The following is a 17753-nucleotide window of genomic DNA, read 5'->3' as shown; positions in this document are numbered from 1 at the left end:
TACACTAAGTAGTTTCCCAATAAAGTTTATTTTTAAGAGAAGAAATCCACTTTTTCTTCAATGGTAAAAAAATGCTTTTATAGCGAGTAGAATTGGCTCTTTTTTAATGATATGTATGCGTTAATCCTTTCGTGCAATTATTAGTTTTTTCTACTCCTTTTTTTTGATAAAATAGTCTGATGATTCTTATTATTTTATATGGTAAATAATAAATAGTTTTTAGTTGAATTTCAACTGCGCATATCTTAAAAAAATATATAAATTTGTATGGAAAATTATATTTTTTTCCAAATATGTATCGCAATTTTTTTTTACGTTTAATTTGCTACTTAGTATTTTTTTTATTTTTAATTAACTATTGTTTTTTAAATATCTCTAATTTCAAAAATAAACAACTAAAGCTATGAAAGCAAAGAATAATTATTCATATGGAACTAGTTATTATTTTTTTATACAAAATATTGCTATAATGTCTAAGTACAATAAAAAATACTGATCAATTGTACTTTGATTAAAAAACAATATTGTTAGCTTCAAAGCCTTGTCGAAAAAACTACATTATTCCCCATTATAAAGTACTAATTTTACAAAGGAGCTTTATAAACAAACCTTTTCGAGAATTCGTCGTATTCTAACGCGTAAATAATGACCAAACAACAGACTTTAGAAAACTATAAACATTAATGACAGTAAATACTGTTTATTTTTTATAATAATGCATAATAGTTTGGAGGTTTCTCGAGTTTTATTCATTTATTTTTTTAATAAGGCTTTAATTTATATTTTCAAGTGGTTAAAAACTGCTAAAATAAAAAAAAAATGGAGGTTAAAATCCGCTAAATTTAAAGCTGCATACAGAGCAGGTAGTCGAAGCGGTGTATCAAAAAAGGGCAAAGAATAGCAATTAATACTGAAAATATTGTTTGACAATATAACTATTATGCTTGACTCTGGGAGTTACGAAAAGCAATAAATATTTTGTTCCAACGTCGACAAATATTTTCTGTTTTTATTTGTTATCTATAAAAAATTTAGAATGCAATGATTCGTTTGCCAGATAAATGATACGAAAGTATTTTTTTTTTCAAAATACGAAGGAAAAATAAATATTTTCTGACTATTAGATTTTAATTAAAGAAAAATAGTAAATATTTTATTTTTTATACGTTATATTATAATTATTGATTTAAATTGTTGTAAATTATGTGCTATCGTTAATACTATAATCATTGTTTTGCTCAGCAAATAGTTTATAAAAAATATTCTATTCGTGAATATTTGGCCATTGGAAAGCAATCGCAATAATTTCTGAAAGATGCGCCAGAAAAAATAGAGGGGTAGTATATTAGATAATTTTGATAAAATGGCTAATTTGTGAAAATAATTCTTTTCCCATTAATACAATGTATCGGATTTGACCGTCTACTAAAACATTTTTGATTTACATGAACCGCATTCGACACCGCCAACCAATACTGAGACCTGTAATACATATGTATATTCAGTACATAATTAGCGATTAAAAGACAGATCCACTAAAAGTCTCACTGACTGATAAAGTCATACCACTTAATTTAAAACCTATAGATTTTTACCAAATTAGGATTAATACTGTAGAGGTCAGTTATAGTTTTGTAAAAAAATTATTAAAATTATAGTTTTGTAAACAAATATTTTTTATCCTATAGGAATCATATTCTAAAGCTCAAACTCAGGTGTAATTAAATTAATTTTATTAACGATTAAATAAAAATATATTATGTATTTAAAAAAAGAGTGTATTGAATTATTTACACAAATATGTGGTTGATCGTTTTGTGGTTGAAAGTGAAAAATTATCACACATATAGATAAATTAGTATCGTGTTTTATTTTTATTTACTGTAATTTATAATTATTGAATTTAAAAATATATTATACATATTATTAGTGTCACAGAATGACATTTAGAAAATAAATATATTACTTTTATCTCCCTCTACGACAAACAGGTGTCAAGTAAACTTATTATGAACTGTAGGTAGATACTTACATATTCTAGCCCCCTAATTTATGTAAATACATGCAATAAATATGTATAAGCGCATATATTTGGATTTCAATAACATCATTACATGTAAAATATAAATAATTTGTGACAATACGACCAACACGCGATCCACCTGCTGTAGTCAATTAGCGTCCCGACGCCACTAATAAAGCGTCTACCGCTGAAGGTAAACACACGCAGAAGAAGCACTCTACCGAAGGGAGAAGCTTTTTTTAAGGGAATCGATACAAACACATACACACAGGGTATATAGAGAGAGAGCTGTCCTCCCGCCGTAGAGGGGTGTACCGCCGGCGGAAAACCCTCAGTACGGCCGAGGCGATCGCGAAAAGCGCACGTGTGACGCTCCCCTAACCCGGAACACGCGGGATTCCGATACCATGGAAGTAAACAAAACTTGCAAAACTTCGAGGACCACCACATGGAACTAGCGACATGACTTACATCTCGCCGACTTACTTCAATCAAAACTACAAACTCATCTTCATCCCCCTGATCTTGGCACTAGCAGTCACTATATGCATCCTACTATCAGTGAAACACCCCATTTACTACCCTTCCCTAGCACACACCGAAATCCTAAACAGGATCAGGAACAATGTGTCACCGCACGAAGAGCATCGTAAGAATCAAACCGCTCACAAGAAGCACAGGGAACGAGAGAAGGAGGTCATCTACAACATCTTATCCAACACTTCGAGAACGTTAATAGCCATGGAGATCAGAGCTAGGAGATTAGAAGACAATATAAGGAGGGTCAGGGAACGCACTAGGACATTACTCTGGAAAAATAAAGACAAGGCCCTGTGGAAGATCTTATTTAAGAACTTAACCAAGAACGTTGCTATAAGGCACGAGTTCCACGAACATTCGAGTCTGAAACGGATCATGAACGACGACAAGAACAAGATCCACTCGAAGCACGATTATGAATACAGATCGCGAGCTAACGACGAATATAACGTCCCTAGCGATGATTATGAAAACTCTACAACTTAATATTAAAAAAGATATTTTATATAAACAAAAAGTGTCATACTACTGTACATATACATACATACATATATAACTGTATTACCAATAAGAAGCGCTTTTCATGTGCCAAATGTTTTCGTTTTTGACTGGATATATACCTACGCTTGTTGCTTGTTTTTATTATTGTTGTGTTGTGTTTGAAGAACGCTGTCCTGATTAAGTATGGTAAGTAAATACAATTCTATATTTACCTTCAGGAAAACAAAAAACAAATTGAGTCTTGAAACTTTTTGAATAAACCGCATATTAAATCAGAGAGAGAGAGCGCGCGCGTAATATTTGCGTGTTTTTGTTGCGTTTCATTTTTATTATAACTTTTTGCGTTTTATGCCGTGCAAAAATGTATATTTCGGTGTATTTTTATGCGAAAAGTTTTAAAGTGGATTAGTTGCTTTTTTCGCTTATGTGCGAGTCGTATGCGGGCGTGTACTAAAAAAGTTCATCGACATTAGATGTACGGAATATCTGTAAAATCGTGTTACAAAATTCGTTTATTTATTTTTAACCATATTGTATGGAATATAAAGTCGTTAGATACAAACTAAGATTAAATTATAATGAGTAATTAAAAACATAGATTTTTATTTTCATAACTATGCTTAATTTTATGATTAACTGGGATTTTATTTATTTCCACACTTAGACACATATATAAAAGCTCTATAATAGTATAAAATAAAAAATGGTCAGGAATCTTATACAAAACTTTTTTCAAATTATTTTAAATAATATTTAAAAATAATTTTAATTGCATTTATATGATGTTAACATATTGTGATTCACAGTAAATATTCATTTAAATTAAAGCTATATTTGCGCTTTAGATTATATAATATATAGTTTTAAAAGTAGTAAAAGAGCAATCATATGTCTAAAAGAACTTTTTTTCTAGAATTTACAGTTTTTTTGTTATAGCATATTTTATTTTATAACCTAAACCTATTGAAAAAATTATGCTACAAAGAATATTTAGTATTTTTTATGCGGTTTTTCTTGTTTTTGTAGATTTTTAATTGTAGTATGTCTATAAGTGTATATTTATATATACACTATTTGCGTTAACACAGGCAGTATGAGAGCTATCCATTTTATCATTATTCATAATTGAGAAAGAGATGGCAAGGTTGTGTTTATGCTCCTACAATAAGATCTAAAGTATACATTCGATATAGTTATCATTACTCCTGTTTATATGTGAAATAAATTTAAAGAAATTAAAATCATTAATATATATTTTATATTTATCAAAAAATTATTTATTCAATCGGAGTAATGTGTGCTTTAAAGCTAATAGTAATTAAACCCAAACTTGTCATCCTTTCTCAATTATGAATAATGATAAAATTGATAGCTCTCGAACTGACTGTGTTAACGCAAATATACTATAGATACGCATTATAAATTATCGTATAAAAACCCCAAAAAAAATCTATTGTAAATAAACTATAGGTCATTAGAGTTAATTTGTCAAAAATATTTTTTGTAGTAGTTCAAATTTTTACATTTTAAATTCCATGTCTATAAACTAAAACAAAAATATCTATCTGTAAATTATCTTTTTTAATATATCAAATTTTATTAAAAATTTTAAAGATTTTTTTGTGAAAATATAATTGATATAGTTTAGTGATGGCAAACCTATGACACGCATCGTTCATAATAACTTTATAGGCAGCCACTCCTCGATAAGAGTCAATTAAATTTCATCTTTAAATTTTTAATGTGTTTTACAAATTTAACATCAGCAAGTTTCTGTATTGCTCCCTTTATAGCTCAACATGGTAAAGCCTTTTGTGAAGGAGAATTTATTGAAGAAACTCTTTTAAAATCTGCACCAGTTAAAATAATAAGATGCTCATTATCAAATGTCATTAAAGACAGAATATACAGCATCAATTAAAAGGAAACTAGCATAATTGTAAATATTTTTCGATTTATTTTGATGAACTGCTAATGACAGATCAATATTGCTTGATATTGTGATGGTCTCACTATAAGAGAAGAGTTGATATAATTAGAATCAGTGCCATTAAGCACATCAGGAAACGAAATATGTAAGGTTCTTATTAAAAAAATTCGTGAACTAAGCATACGTCTGAAATTGTGTCAGTGATGACAGATAAAACACCAAATATGGTGGGAAAAATGTAGAATTTGTGAAATCGTTTAAGTTTCTTTTCATTACATTATCTATGGTATAAAGAGGTGGGTGTTGCATTAAATAATTTAATGTCAGTTGTGACAAAAAGTGAATTTAATAGCTGCTCGAACCCTTTACGAACGAAATTTTCCGCGAGTGGACTGCTGATGATAAAAAATTTGAGGTGGCTAAACCGAGAAAAAGTGATTTGTGAAGTGCTTTGTAGAAATTACGGTGTTTCTTAGAGATAAGGATCTGGAAAACTTTATTCAGCTTAATTACCATAAGTGGGTCAAAACGTTGATCTCTTTCTTGGAAAAAATGTTGACGTTATGTTTGGATACATAAAAGCCTTTAAAAGTAAACTTTTTCGAGAAGACCAGCACAAATGTACAAAATCAAACGGATCCCGTGCATATAAATTACCAACATATTGTAAACTCGTTACGTGGCCATTTCGGCAAAAGATGTAATTAATTTAGAAGCCTGGAACAGACAAGTAAAATAATTAGTAGTTCAGAGTACTATAGAATTAAATGGTTTCTAATGGATTGATGATTTGAAGATGTAATTTGCAGAATTTCAAGACAGTATCTTGGCTCAAGAGTTTGTTAACTAAAGAAGCTAGAAAAAAATCGTTTAGATAATGAAGAAGAGTGGCACTACGAAAAACTAGTGATGGAGTTAATCGCAATTTTGTAAGACCTTATTCTTGGCGTTAAATAATATTATAACTAAAGAAAAAACCGACTAAAAGACGAAGTTTGAAAGTGCACAATTGAAGATTAAGCAAATGCAATTCAGCAACAAAAAAGTCACTGTTGTAAAAAATATTTTATTTTAATTTTTTTAATAAATAAATTTATTAAAAATTGTTTTTTACTAGGGCTGCAAATATCGGAAACATATGTATATTTATAAAAATAACACAGTTCGCTATTACTGATTAAATTAAATTCGATTAATTAAATAAGACTGTATTAAAATTATAATACAGTCTTATTTATTATTATATCTATAATTGAAAATTAAAAATAAAACTTCTAAAAAATAGTAAAGTATTTCGCTATAATTATTAAATATACTAACTTATTTGCGCTATAATAATTGTCTATTAAACAATTTTTCTAATATAAGTGGTCTTTAGCTAATTTTTGTAGCATCAACAGTTTTCTAGCTATATTATAAAAATATAAAATACCACAAATTCTTCTTGATTTATATATATTTATATATAGCATAATCTTGATGGGTTTGGCAGTTGTTTAAGATAAAATACGATACAAAAAAGTTTCTAACTTTCAGTATAGTTAAGAAAACTCTTCTACTGTCGGAAGTATTTTTCAATGCCATTTTTAGGGTACTTTATCATGTGTGTCGTCGCATTCGTATTGATTTTTTCTGTATCCTAAAATATCTTTCCTTTGAGATACATACATGATTAGACCTTGTATTATTAAATAAAAATACAAATAAAACTACACGACACACTATTTTATGTTACGTATATTTATAATGTCGGTATACCGTTTTTTTGTATAGCGCATTTTATTGTTTTATAAAGGTCGAATAGTATGTTTTAGAGAAAGTTACATCGTGACTGACCCTCTTATGGTATCCCCGAAGGAGACTCCAGGGGAATAGAAAAAGGTTATCGAGAAACGAGTAAAAGTCCTCGTATGCTCGCAAAATACGCACATACGACTTATTTATTATGTAATGAACATTTTTTGTCAAAGTGCTTTGATAATAATTCGCGGCTAAGAAAAAAATATTTTTACACAATAGAGTAAACACGTTTTGCTTCTTAGAAAAAATGGTAATAGCTTAAGGGCATCTCCACTATTAGTATCGAGAATATGTTCCTAGTTTTATATATGTATTTAAAATCTTCGAATTTAGCACAATAGATGTTAAATTAGACAATAAGAATAAAAATGAAAATTGAATGAAATCAGATGTGAAATTCTTGTTTTTCCCTAAGTCCATTGTACATTGCCGATTTTTCGTTTATAAGAAATTCACGATGCGATCTGGGAAATATTACACTCCGGGTCCGTCCCATGAATGACAATGAATTGGCGGTCCGGACCCCGGATATGACGAGGCTTGCGCTTTTTCCTAACTTGATTATTATTATTATTACATATCCGAGTCTGTGGGTGCCTGCGGCGAAAATCGCGGCATTTGAACCCATCTAATCCAATTTATACGCCCCCCTATATATAAAAGGCATTTTTCATCCCTGTAGACGACCTGCATCAGCAATATTGCAATGTCGCTTTTACGATCCATTATACGTTGACTCCTTTTTAGGGTACGAATCTTATCTAAAGATAAAAAAAAACGTACTTTGATCGTAAGAGTAAGTCACTTTCTATTTAATTGTAAAATTTATTAGTAAAGGTTGTACGCAATTGCTTATTGGAGTGTAGCAAAATTGTAACAATCCATTAACTGTGAAATATAATATAATATAGTACAACACATCCGAAAGCTCATTGAATTGAATGTAACTTTGCTTTTATTATCATTGAATCATGTGTAGTGTGTAATAAATTCTTTGTAGATTTTCTTCGCAAATAATCCTAAAATATAATATATTTTTTTATTATTAAATAACGAGTTACTGATTTTCAGTAATTTTTGGGATACCGAAAAGCGACATTTATACTTAACTCACGGGACTAGCTTTGTTTTATAAAAATAACAGACTTTCATGTAATTTTCATGCAAAAAACATTTTAAATTATTAATTCACTATTATGTATTATGCAAAAATTCATATTCAATCCATTTTTTTTCGTTTTCAGTTTGAAAATTAATTATAATACTTTCCAGCAATATTACCTTTCCATTAATTAATCTTTAAAAATAGGAAAATTAGGTCAAATATATTTTTGTCAAATAAATTATATTTTGGTGCATATATAAAATAAATTAAATGTATAAGATATATTATACTTTTATTTTTACGTTCTAAAATTTTAATTTTAAGTATATTCATTTTGATTTAACCTTCTAATTAAAAGCATATTATTAGAAATAATAGTTAATGCTTTAAAATGAGCTTTAATAAATATAATAAAAGCTTTAAAAATATTTTTCAGAATAAAATTATTAGTTTTAATTATATTCATTTTTAACTTGTTTCGAAATAATTAGAAGCTTTATAAATTCATCTACCTTTTTATGATATCTTCAAGTAAATTTAATTAGCATTAAATAAATTTTGGTCTTGCTCTGAACATCTATTTTTTATAGTTTCCATTTTCCATTTTCCAAGCTCATTTAGAAACATTATACAATTTTGATTTTAACTACATTTATTCTGGCAAATTTAAATTATTGCAATTCTCAATGTAAGATATCTCTATAGATTTTTCATGCTTCATTATCATTATTATTAATTTACATCGATCTTTTATATTATAAAAGACTTAAACTGAATAGTTTTTGTATTGCACTTTGCTGTTCGTTTGCTATATTGTCTTTAAAAGCTTAATTAAAATGATATAAAAATTAATACTTAATTTTAATAAAGATATAAAATGTGAAAGCACATCTTGTTTTAATTAAAGTTAAACTTGAATTTAACAATAATTTTAAATAATTACATAAATATTTATTTTTACATTTTTTCTTCTTAACCATAGTGAGTTATTTTTATTTTCTCTTGTGAACAATAAATTAAAATTTCTTTGAATTGTATAAATTCGTAAGTTTACTTTACCATAATTTTAATTAAAAATTTAAAATAACACAAATTTAACGTTCCTAATTTTTTTAATATTTTAGAAGCCCAAATTTATCAAAATAATGAAATAGAATTTTTTTACATTTTCAGAAATGTTGGTATTTTAAAGCTGTCGAGAAATATTGATTAGGTAATATAGGGACATTCTTAGAATAAACATAAAATTTCATCTGAGGTCATATTATAAGTATAAAAATATGTTTAAACTATTTTTTAAAGTTAAGTGTTCTTTGACAAAATTTATTTTTATAATTTAGGAAAAGTATTTTATACAGTATTTATTGCAATTAGAGAATTGTTCGTAATAGCGATCATATTTTTAATGACATAAATTGTAATATTAATCACAAAACACCTCAAGAATTATACATAGTCTCAAAATATATTATTATAATTTTATTCAATGAAATAAATTAAAGCGACGCTCATGTTGTTTGAATAAAAATCTTACAAAGAAATGGAATAACAACTCAATTTGGTTAATGGTTTTCGGAATACTTTATAACATGATTCTTTCCAGAGTTTTTTATTTCCATTTCATTTGAGTACGAAGTGAAGCAGTAGGTTTTAAAACACTATATTATATAAAAGCATTTCAGCTACACATATCCTAATACATATAATGTATATTTTGTGTTGAATTGAATAAATACTAATTAAATATCAAATGTATTAAAAGTATTTATTTATTATTAAATCTTTTTCTGATATGTTTGTAACAATATCATAAAAAAATCTTATGACAATGTTCATAAAAATCATTTTTTCATAGAAATATACGCTTTTATATTTTACAACTGTAAATTTTTCATGAGTGCCTTAAATTGACGTCACAATCATGACTTTTTATTAAATTATTACTATAAAAATGTTGAACTTTAACAACATTTTTTTACAGAAAAACACTTATGAGTAATTATTATTTAGGTCTGAAAAGAGTAAATAAAAGCTTACTTTATTGTATAAATGATTAAGTAAAATAAATTTTCAGATTATTAAACTCTTGTGTATTACCGATTTTTTTTATATTAATTATTCAGTGATTTTAAAAGATAGTTGCTTCTGATATTAATTTATTTAAAAGGTATCTAAATACCAGAGAGAATTGTTACGTAGGTATTATTATACCACGTTATAAAATAGGTTGAAAAACAGAGATGTTAAAACAATATTTCCTAATCGGGGTTCCTCGTGTTGTGTAAGGGTTTACCATTTTCTAATATTTCAATCGGCAGAAAAATTGTTGTATTGTCAATTGACATTTAATGAAATACAAAAAAATCTAAGTTTGCACTAAAAGTGGATGAATATACAGATCAGTGCCAAACACCAATTTATATCATTAATTCGTTTTGTGGACAGCGGTGCAATAACTGAAGATTTTTAGTTGTTGTAAGGAACTGTTGTTTGCACTTTCACTTAGAATCATGCAAGTTTTAGTTGGCAAAATGGTTTTAGTTCAGGTCGTGCGAATGGTAATTTATGTTAAGCAAAAGTCATAAATAATAAAATTATTGTGTGAAATAATTTTAATATAGATTCAGCTCATGTAAAACTTATTTTACATTCGGAAGTTAGGTGGGTTCAAGGGGAAGAGTATTAAATCGTGTGTACGAGCTACATGACGAGTTGATACGTTTATTTATACAGGAAAACGAATTTTCCAAGTTATTCAGCAATCAAACATGGTGTGCTAAATTTGCTTTTATAGCAAATATTTTCCAGCATTTAAATAAATTAAATAAAAACACGCTAGAAAGATTTTTTTTAGTTTTTTAGATTAAACTAGCGTATTTAACCATACAATTTACATGTGGAAAAATCGTTTGTTAGATGTAAATTTTGAAATGTTCCCTTTTATAGCCACTGTAGCCGTTCCTCTTATCTTAAATCACTTAAGAGTATCGGAAAAAAAAATATTTTAAATTATTTTTCTTCGTTAACAGTTGCCAAATTAAGATAGCTTAGAAATCAATTTGAAGTACCTTACGTCACTAGACAATTTAATATCAAGAATGAAGAAGAGCTTACAAATATTTAGTATGACCGCACTCAATAAATTTTCTTGGCTTAAGAGTGAATATTCTAATATAGTAGAAAAAGCAAAATATGTATAATTACAATTTCCAACCAGATACATATCTGAAAAAAGCTATTTTGCTCTTCTACAAAAAAAAACAAAAATGGAAATACCGTTATTTTATTTGTATAATACATTAATAAAATAATTCCTCAATAGAAAAAAAGTTAGGAAACACTGCGTTAGACGCTCAACCAACGATCTTCAAAATTTCCCCGCTTAATTCGCGACTTTTTGACTTAACTTGACTAAAGCTCGTCGCTTATTGAACATTCACAAAAGCAATAAAATAATTGAATTTCACCGCAAGTTAGGCGGCTAGTGGTGGGCAAATAAACCGAGGCCGGTCTTTGTGCAAACGAGCCGTGTTTGGTTTCTCCGCGACGAATTTTCCTCGACGGCTCGAGCCCACTCAGGAAAATTCGTTTCCGTCAACGTTCTCCCACATCGAACCGAGCGAACGAGGCAGCATCCAATTATTCGCCCTGTCTTACCCGGAGCTTCGTTAAAAGTTGGAAAACGAACATCCATAGGCTCGGAAGGGTGCACAGATTTTTCACTGTGATACCCCGGAATCCTAAACCATCCCCATCCTTTAGGGGGCGACTCTTTAAATCGAATTAATCCGTCGATTGCGATCGCAAACATGTCGGACGTGACTTTATCCGCTTTTCGAAAGCTTTCGCCTAATGTAAAAAAAATATTCAGACGCCAATCAACGATGCCATTGTATTTTGAACGATTGCCGAAACGAGGCTTTAGCCCGTTGTTGCCGTGATTAATTATTGACATGACATGACAAGTCGATTTTATTGGCTCTTTATCTTTTGATCCTTCTATTGTATACAATAGAAGGAGAAAAAACATTAATACACAAATTACGTTTCTTATTCTATGTGTATTTATTTATATATTAAAACACTACAATTCAAGTATCTCGTTAGAAAAACTCTTTGGTTGTGATCATGCATAAACATTTTTCGTTTTTGTATACATTTATGTATTTATAAAATTTTACGATGCGATATCTAATAATCTATAAGCGGCAAACATATAATATTATTTAAATGAAATTTACCTCTTAAATACAGGTTTGATATAGATGCTTGTATTGTATGTACAGCATTACCATCTCTTTGTTGCACAACCACCTGTCTTCTCAATTTACTGATAGCTTTCTCTATTGAGGTTTAGAAACTAATATCGAAGTTGTCTATTTTAGCAGCAAGCAAATGTACGCTATAACGGAATGTAATGTAATTGGCTATTTATTTTTAAACTATTACCGAATAAAAATAATTAAAAATAAGTTAATTTTCCCAAAATATTCATAGCAATATAAATTTGTATTGGAACTATTTAAAATTACATCTAAAATAGTTGAGTACCAGTCTCCAGCTTCTCATAGCCGTTGAAAAGTTGAATCGCTCATGCAATAGGAGCGTTCTTAAGCGCTGACTTCCTTGTTGCAATAGGCAAGAAAAAGGGACGCGATCGCGACTCTCCAGAGCACTTTAAAGCTTTAACGAACATTAACTCATTGACACTACTCCTCAGCACTTTTTTGGTTTAAAGTGTTTTATTTAGTGGATGCTAAGCCGAAATGTTGTATCCTAATGCTCCTAGCAAAAAGGAACTAGGATACAAATACGGATACTAGTCGTACTTCCTCCTGTAGAGATATTACATCCCAAAAAAATTCAATGAATTCTTTCCAACAACAAGGAGTACTTCGCTCCATTTGGATTCTAGACAATGTTTTTTGTTAATTGTAAATGCTATATAGAAAATATATGTAAATTATGATATACTTTCTGTCAATTATTATCTATTTTTAACTTAATTTTATAAATATATAATTATGATCATAGGCATATACTTTTTATTTTTCTAGTTGTGCTTTTTGAATTCATGTAAGGATGAAGTGTTTCATTGCTATTGTTTAATACTGATTAATTTAGCTGAGGAAGTAACCGAAGAACCGTAGGAATGGCAGAGATGCTTTGATTGTTTTTGGTATACATTAAAAGTGCATTTTCTAGCTGTTTCTAACGGTTTTCTTTATTATTAGCTAGCTTTATTACACTGCTAAGCCTGGGATAGATGCTAGCTCATTCTTTATAGATTTTAATAAATTTTATTTATCCCGTTCTTATAATTTTTTTTATTGTACGTATTGCAGTAGCACCTAATCGGTCATTAACACGCCGCTGTTCAGTTTCTTAAGCGGTTTTATTGACACGTATTGCAGTTGCGTGTAATCCTCTTTAACAAATAAAAACTAAAAGTTGAACTATAAATGGTAACCAGAATGATGAATGTAAAAATGTCACGTCTGTGACAGACAGACAGTTTAATTTTTTTGCTCTCGAGACCAATTTTTTTCTATTTTAATAACACATTTTAGAAAATAGACCGAGATTTTAAAAGGTTGCACACTATTGGTATGGTATATAATATTTAATATATTTATTAAAACATTTTCAATGATAGCTTAATCTTCTATTGACAATATAAAATATAATTAAGATTTTTTCTTTATGGGTATTTATTATGAAAAAAAAATTTTTTTTTTCATAATAAATACCCATAGTTTTTTGCAAATGGGTAATCGAAACGGTTAGAATATATTTATTTAAAAAAAGTTTCAAACGCCTTATTCCGCAAATGATAATCAATGGTGTTTTATAATTGTAATATTATAATTTTAGTGTCACTAGTTTTATTTTAAAATATAAATAAATAGTATTGTTTTAACAATATTGTTCTATAAAATGTGTGTAATGTGTTGCTTTACTTTTAAAAAACATATATAATTGTTGAATAGAAAAGTTTATTCTTTAAAATTAATATTCGATTATCATAAACATTAATTTATTAAATAATAATAGTTTGTGCAAATGCTATTTATACATACACAAAATGGGATTAACCTTTTAACTCTTACTTCAATACGCTTGAAAATAAAATATATTATTTTAATATTTATAACGTGAAAAAATACGCAAATATTGAATAAAATATTTTCTAAGCACACTTATTTTTAACATAAAAATATAGGATAAGAACGCACTTAACTGACAGGAATCAATAAAATGTTTTATTATTTACTCAAATTATAAGTAATGAAATGTTGTACAATAGTTAGCTCCGTATAAAAAGTTTTCTGCGTCTCCGTAAATTGTCAACAAGACTTTTTTTAATATTATTCCTCGATGTCAATTCTGTCAGATTTTGAAGAATTCACACGAGAACGTTGTTAATAAATAATTTACATGCTTTCATTGAAGATATTTCTTAAAAATAAATTTATAATTTATAAGCATGAGATTAAATTACATAATAAAAATATATATTATTCCATTTTAGCGTCCATCCTATACATGAGACGTACCGTATTTATATTGAAGCTCATCTTACAAGGCTTCCATTCCGGTGTGTATATAATAATAAAGCGTCATTTGCAGAAGGCTGTCCGTATATACATTTATATACATTCATACATACAGAGAACATCGGCGGCCGGGTTTACATTTCATCTGTGTCATTTCACAGTTGATTTGGTTTTTATTACGTCGGGATTTTTTCCCGGCCCGCGGTTCCCCGACACACCCTATTTGCCCAATTTGGGCTCCATCCGCCCGCCGCCCCTACAGAATCATCCCCCAGCCGACCCCACACCTATCCGTCGCCTTTGTTTTCTGATTAAACATTCAGCGGCATGTTTCGTCAGACGCCGCCTTCTCCCCGGCATAAAACCAATAAATCCGACGTCGACAACTTTTGCAGAATATGTGTTTGCAAAATATATTCCGATCATACCGCGCGTTGTGAAATTGAAATAGTTTCGCGGGTGTGATGTTGAATAATTTATGTCGTGTGACATGCGCGTGGTCGTTGTATATGACATATTGTAGGTTCTCAGATTGGATATGTCGCTTAGGTAAAAGGGTTGTTTCTTTTACTTAAGATGATAATGCTGTAATTTGTATTTAAATAAAATAATTTTATGTAGCTGCTTGTTCACACTTTGATACATATATTATACCATAATATTCACTAGGCTCTAGTGTCTACAGTCTAGGCTAAGTTTTGTATACCATTTTAAATTATTATCTATTTTCTATATAAGCCAAAGGGAAAGAATGGGTTTTTGCCATAAATGCGTATCGACATTTGGCTCAAAAGTTTCGTTTATTTATTTGCAAGAATTACTTTTAGAATAGAAAAAAATGTAAATCTATTTTGTGTATATAAACTTATTTTAATCACAAAAATATCCTTAGCATTTTCAATTCAAAATGGCATATATTATTAATTAGAAGACATTTAAAATGATTAACCTGTTATTTTAAATAAAATAGTTAAATTCATGAAAATTAAAAAAAATATATATTACTGTTTTCTAACATTTTAATTATCGTCTCCGTTATAAAAATACATTGTTGTTATAAATTATAAATATAAATGTATTTTTTAAATTAATTAATATATATAATCTACTTTTGTGTCAGTTAATATTTTCTTTGAGTCCTCACTTAACTCGTAACCAGCCTATAATAAGGTTCTAATAAACCTTAACGCGAATTGATGTGTTGTTATATATAATTTATTATACTCATATTTTATGCTTTGTGACACTTGATATCTCTATAAATTTATTTATAAATATTATATTGTAAAAATAATTATGGTTAAAAAAAATCTTGCTTTTTAAAACTCCCTACCTAAAAAAAAACGGCATTTAAATGTAGGCGGAATATATTAATATTCTTATTATAAATATATTTATAAACATTATTTTATTAAAATAAAATAATTACGTATATTAGAAAAAATAATCGTTTCTTGTATCTTCCATAAATCTTGTGGTCCTAACTAAAATTTATTTTTACAAAATCATTTGACTGATTCTAACTAACAATAAAACTGCATTTTAATGCAGGCGAGTTTAATCAATGATCTTATTATAAATACATTTATATACATTATATTATCTATTGATTTAATAAAAATACTCGCTTCTTGTAACTTCCAGTTTTTTATCAAGAGGACAATGTGAAAAATATAGCTTTCCATAAATTCTGTTCCCAACTAAAATTTATTATCTTTAAGACTTGTAAGCTATAAAATCAGTTAGCTGAATTTAACTAAAGAAATACGGCATTTGAAATTAGGCAGACATTTACGTTAAAATCGACCCACTTAGCACCCGGTTACCTTCTTAGATTTACAGACTAAGTTTAGTTCATTACCTTATTGTTCGAAGAAAATTTAATAACATACGAGTTTCTTAAGAAAACGTAGGCACGTATTAGATTGCGCAGTGCAAATCTTTTAGATGTTTGACTCTGGATTTATAGACAAAAAATAAAACGTTATAGTATATTAAATACCTCAATTATCTAGAATTCCAGTAAAGCGAAGTACTCGAGCTTAAACTAATATTTTTTAGACGTCTCTCCAAGAAGTATGGATTGTATCTGTATATTAATCCTAAAGTATTTTTATACAATAGCGTTAGGATACAATTTATTGCACTATACATAGTATTTAGTAAGTCGAGAAATCTCGTTGGATCAGCAAATTAAAAAAAAGATCTGCAAATTTTTCAAGAATTATCATTTTTATTGAAAAAATATTTTTAATCGTTTCACAATCACTGCATTTTTATAACCGCTGAATAAGAAAAGGTGTGCCCGTGCCAGATGATTGAAATTTGGAAGCTTTTAGTATAGTTCGAAAATATTTCAATGAAAAATTTTATTTTATTATTTTTGCAAATACTCGAATCGAACTTATTTTGACTCAGATAATCTTATAACAACATCAAAATATCGCTACGCGTGGAAATAAACAGATTAAAAAAATGTATAGGGGCTTTCCACAGAATTACAATATGTAATTTGCCGATCGGCGAATTTTGTTTTTTCAATAATTCAAAAAGGAATTTTTTATTTTGCTCTTGTTCTAAATATAAAAATTTAAAAGTAGTAAAAGCTATTACTAGAATTTTTTTTACAATTTGGGTATAAACAAGGAAGCCTGAATTTTTTTGGTAACTGGACGCTCTGTAATCAATTTAAGTAGATTGATCTGTTTTGGTCCTTCGATTATTTGCGTCCACTATAAAAAAATATTATCCTATTGAAGTGTGTTATCTTAAATAAATAATTATCATATATATTAATTAATTATCAAAATTTTTCGAGAATTCTCGAAAAAATTGCTAAGTGAAAATGAGAATTCTTCTCGAGATTAAGAAATAAACAAAAAAAAAATATACACTAGAATGCATAATTATGCAAAATAGCATGTATTCATTAAAACACATTTTGAGGTTGCTGAGGGGTGGTGTCGGCAATCCGATAATGCTCAGAGACTTTTAGCTGCGTGCTATAGTGTCCAATAAAATTGCGATTGCGTCCACTATTCTTGCATTTGCGGACAAAAGTGACTAAACGAGACATTCAGCTTCTCAACAAATTTTTAACAACTTCACTAATCATTTCGAATGCAGTTTTAATATTATTAGGTGTGTGTATATGTATGAATATGTAGTATTTAAAATGTATTTTATTTCTTTAAGCCTATGGTTTAGTTTACCCAAATTATTAAAATTTAATTATATTCTTTTCATAAGCTATTTTAATTAAATTACCAGATTTATTAAGTCGCAAATGGCTAATTA

The 17753-nt window shown here is 28.2% G+C and overlaps 1 long non-coding RNA gene across 1 annotated transcript in view; it reads left to right on the top strand.

The window, feature by feature from the left end:
- Positions 1-2288: 2288 nt before the first annotated feature.
- LOC148227535 (uncharacterized) overlaps positions 2289-17753 on the top strand; it is a 209639-nt gene continuing 194174 nt past the window's right edge. Inside the window, exon 1 of the long non-coding RNA XR_015812100.1 lies at positions 2289-3250. This is a non-coding gene — a long non-coding RNA (uncharacterized LOC148227535). The remainder of the gene's footprint in view (positions 3251-17753) is intronic.

This window comes from Plectrocnemia conspersa, unplaced genomic scaffold, assembly GCF_051122295.1.
Source record: "Plectrocnemia conspersa isolate PC_06_02 unplaced genomic scaffold, ASM5112229v1 ptg000013l, whole genome shotgun sequence".
In the NCBI taxonomy this organism is placed as follows: Eukaryota; Metazoa; Arthropoda; class Insecta; order Trichoptera; family Polycentropodidae; genus Plectrocnemia; species Plectrocnemia conspersa.
This window is presented reverse-complemented; position numbering and strand designations above follow the sequence as displayed.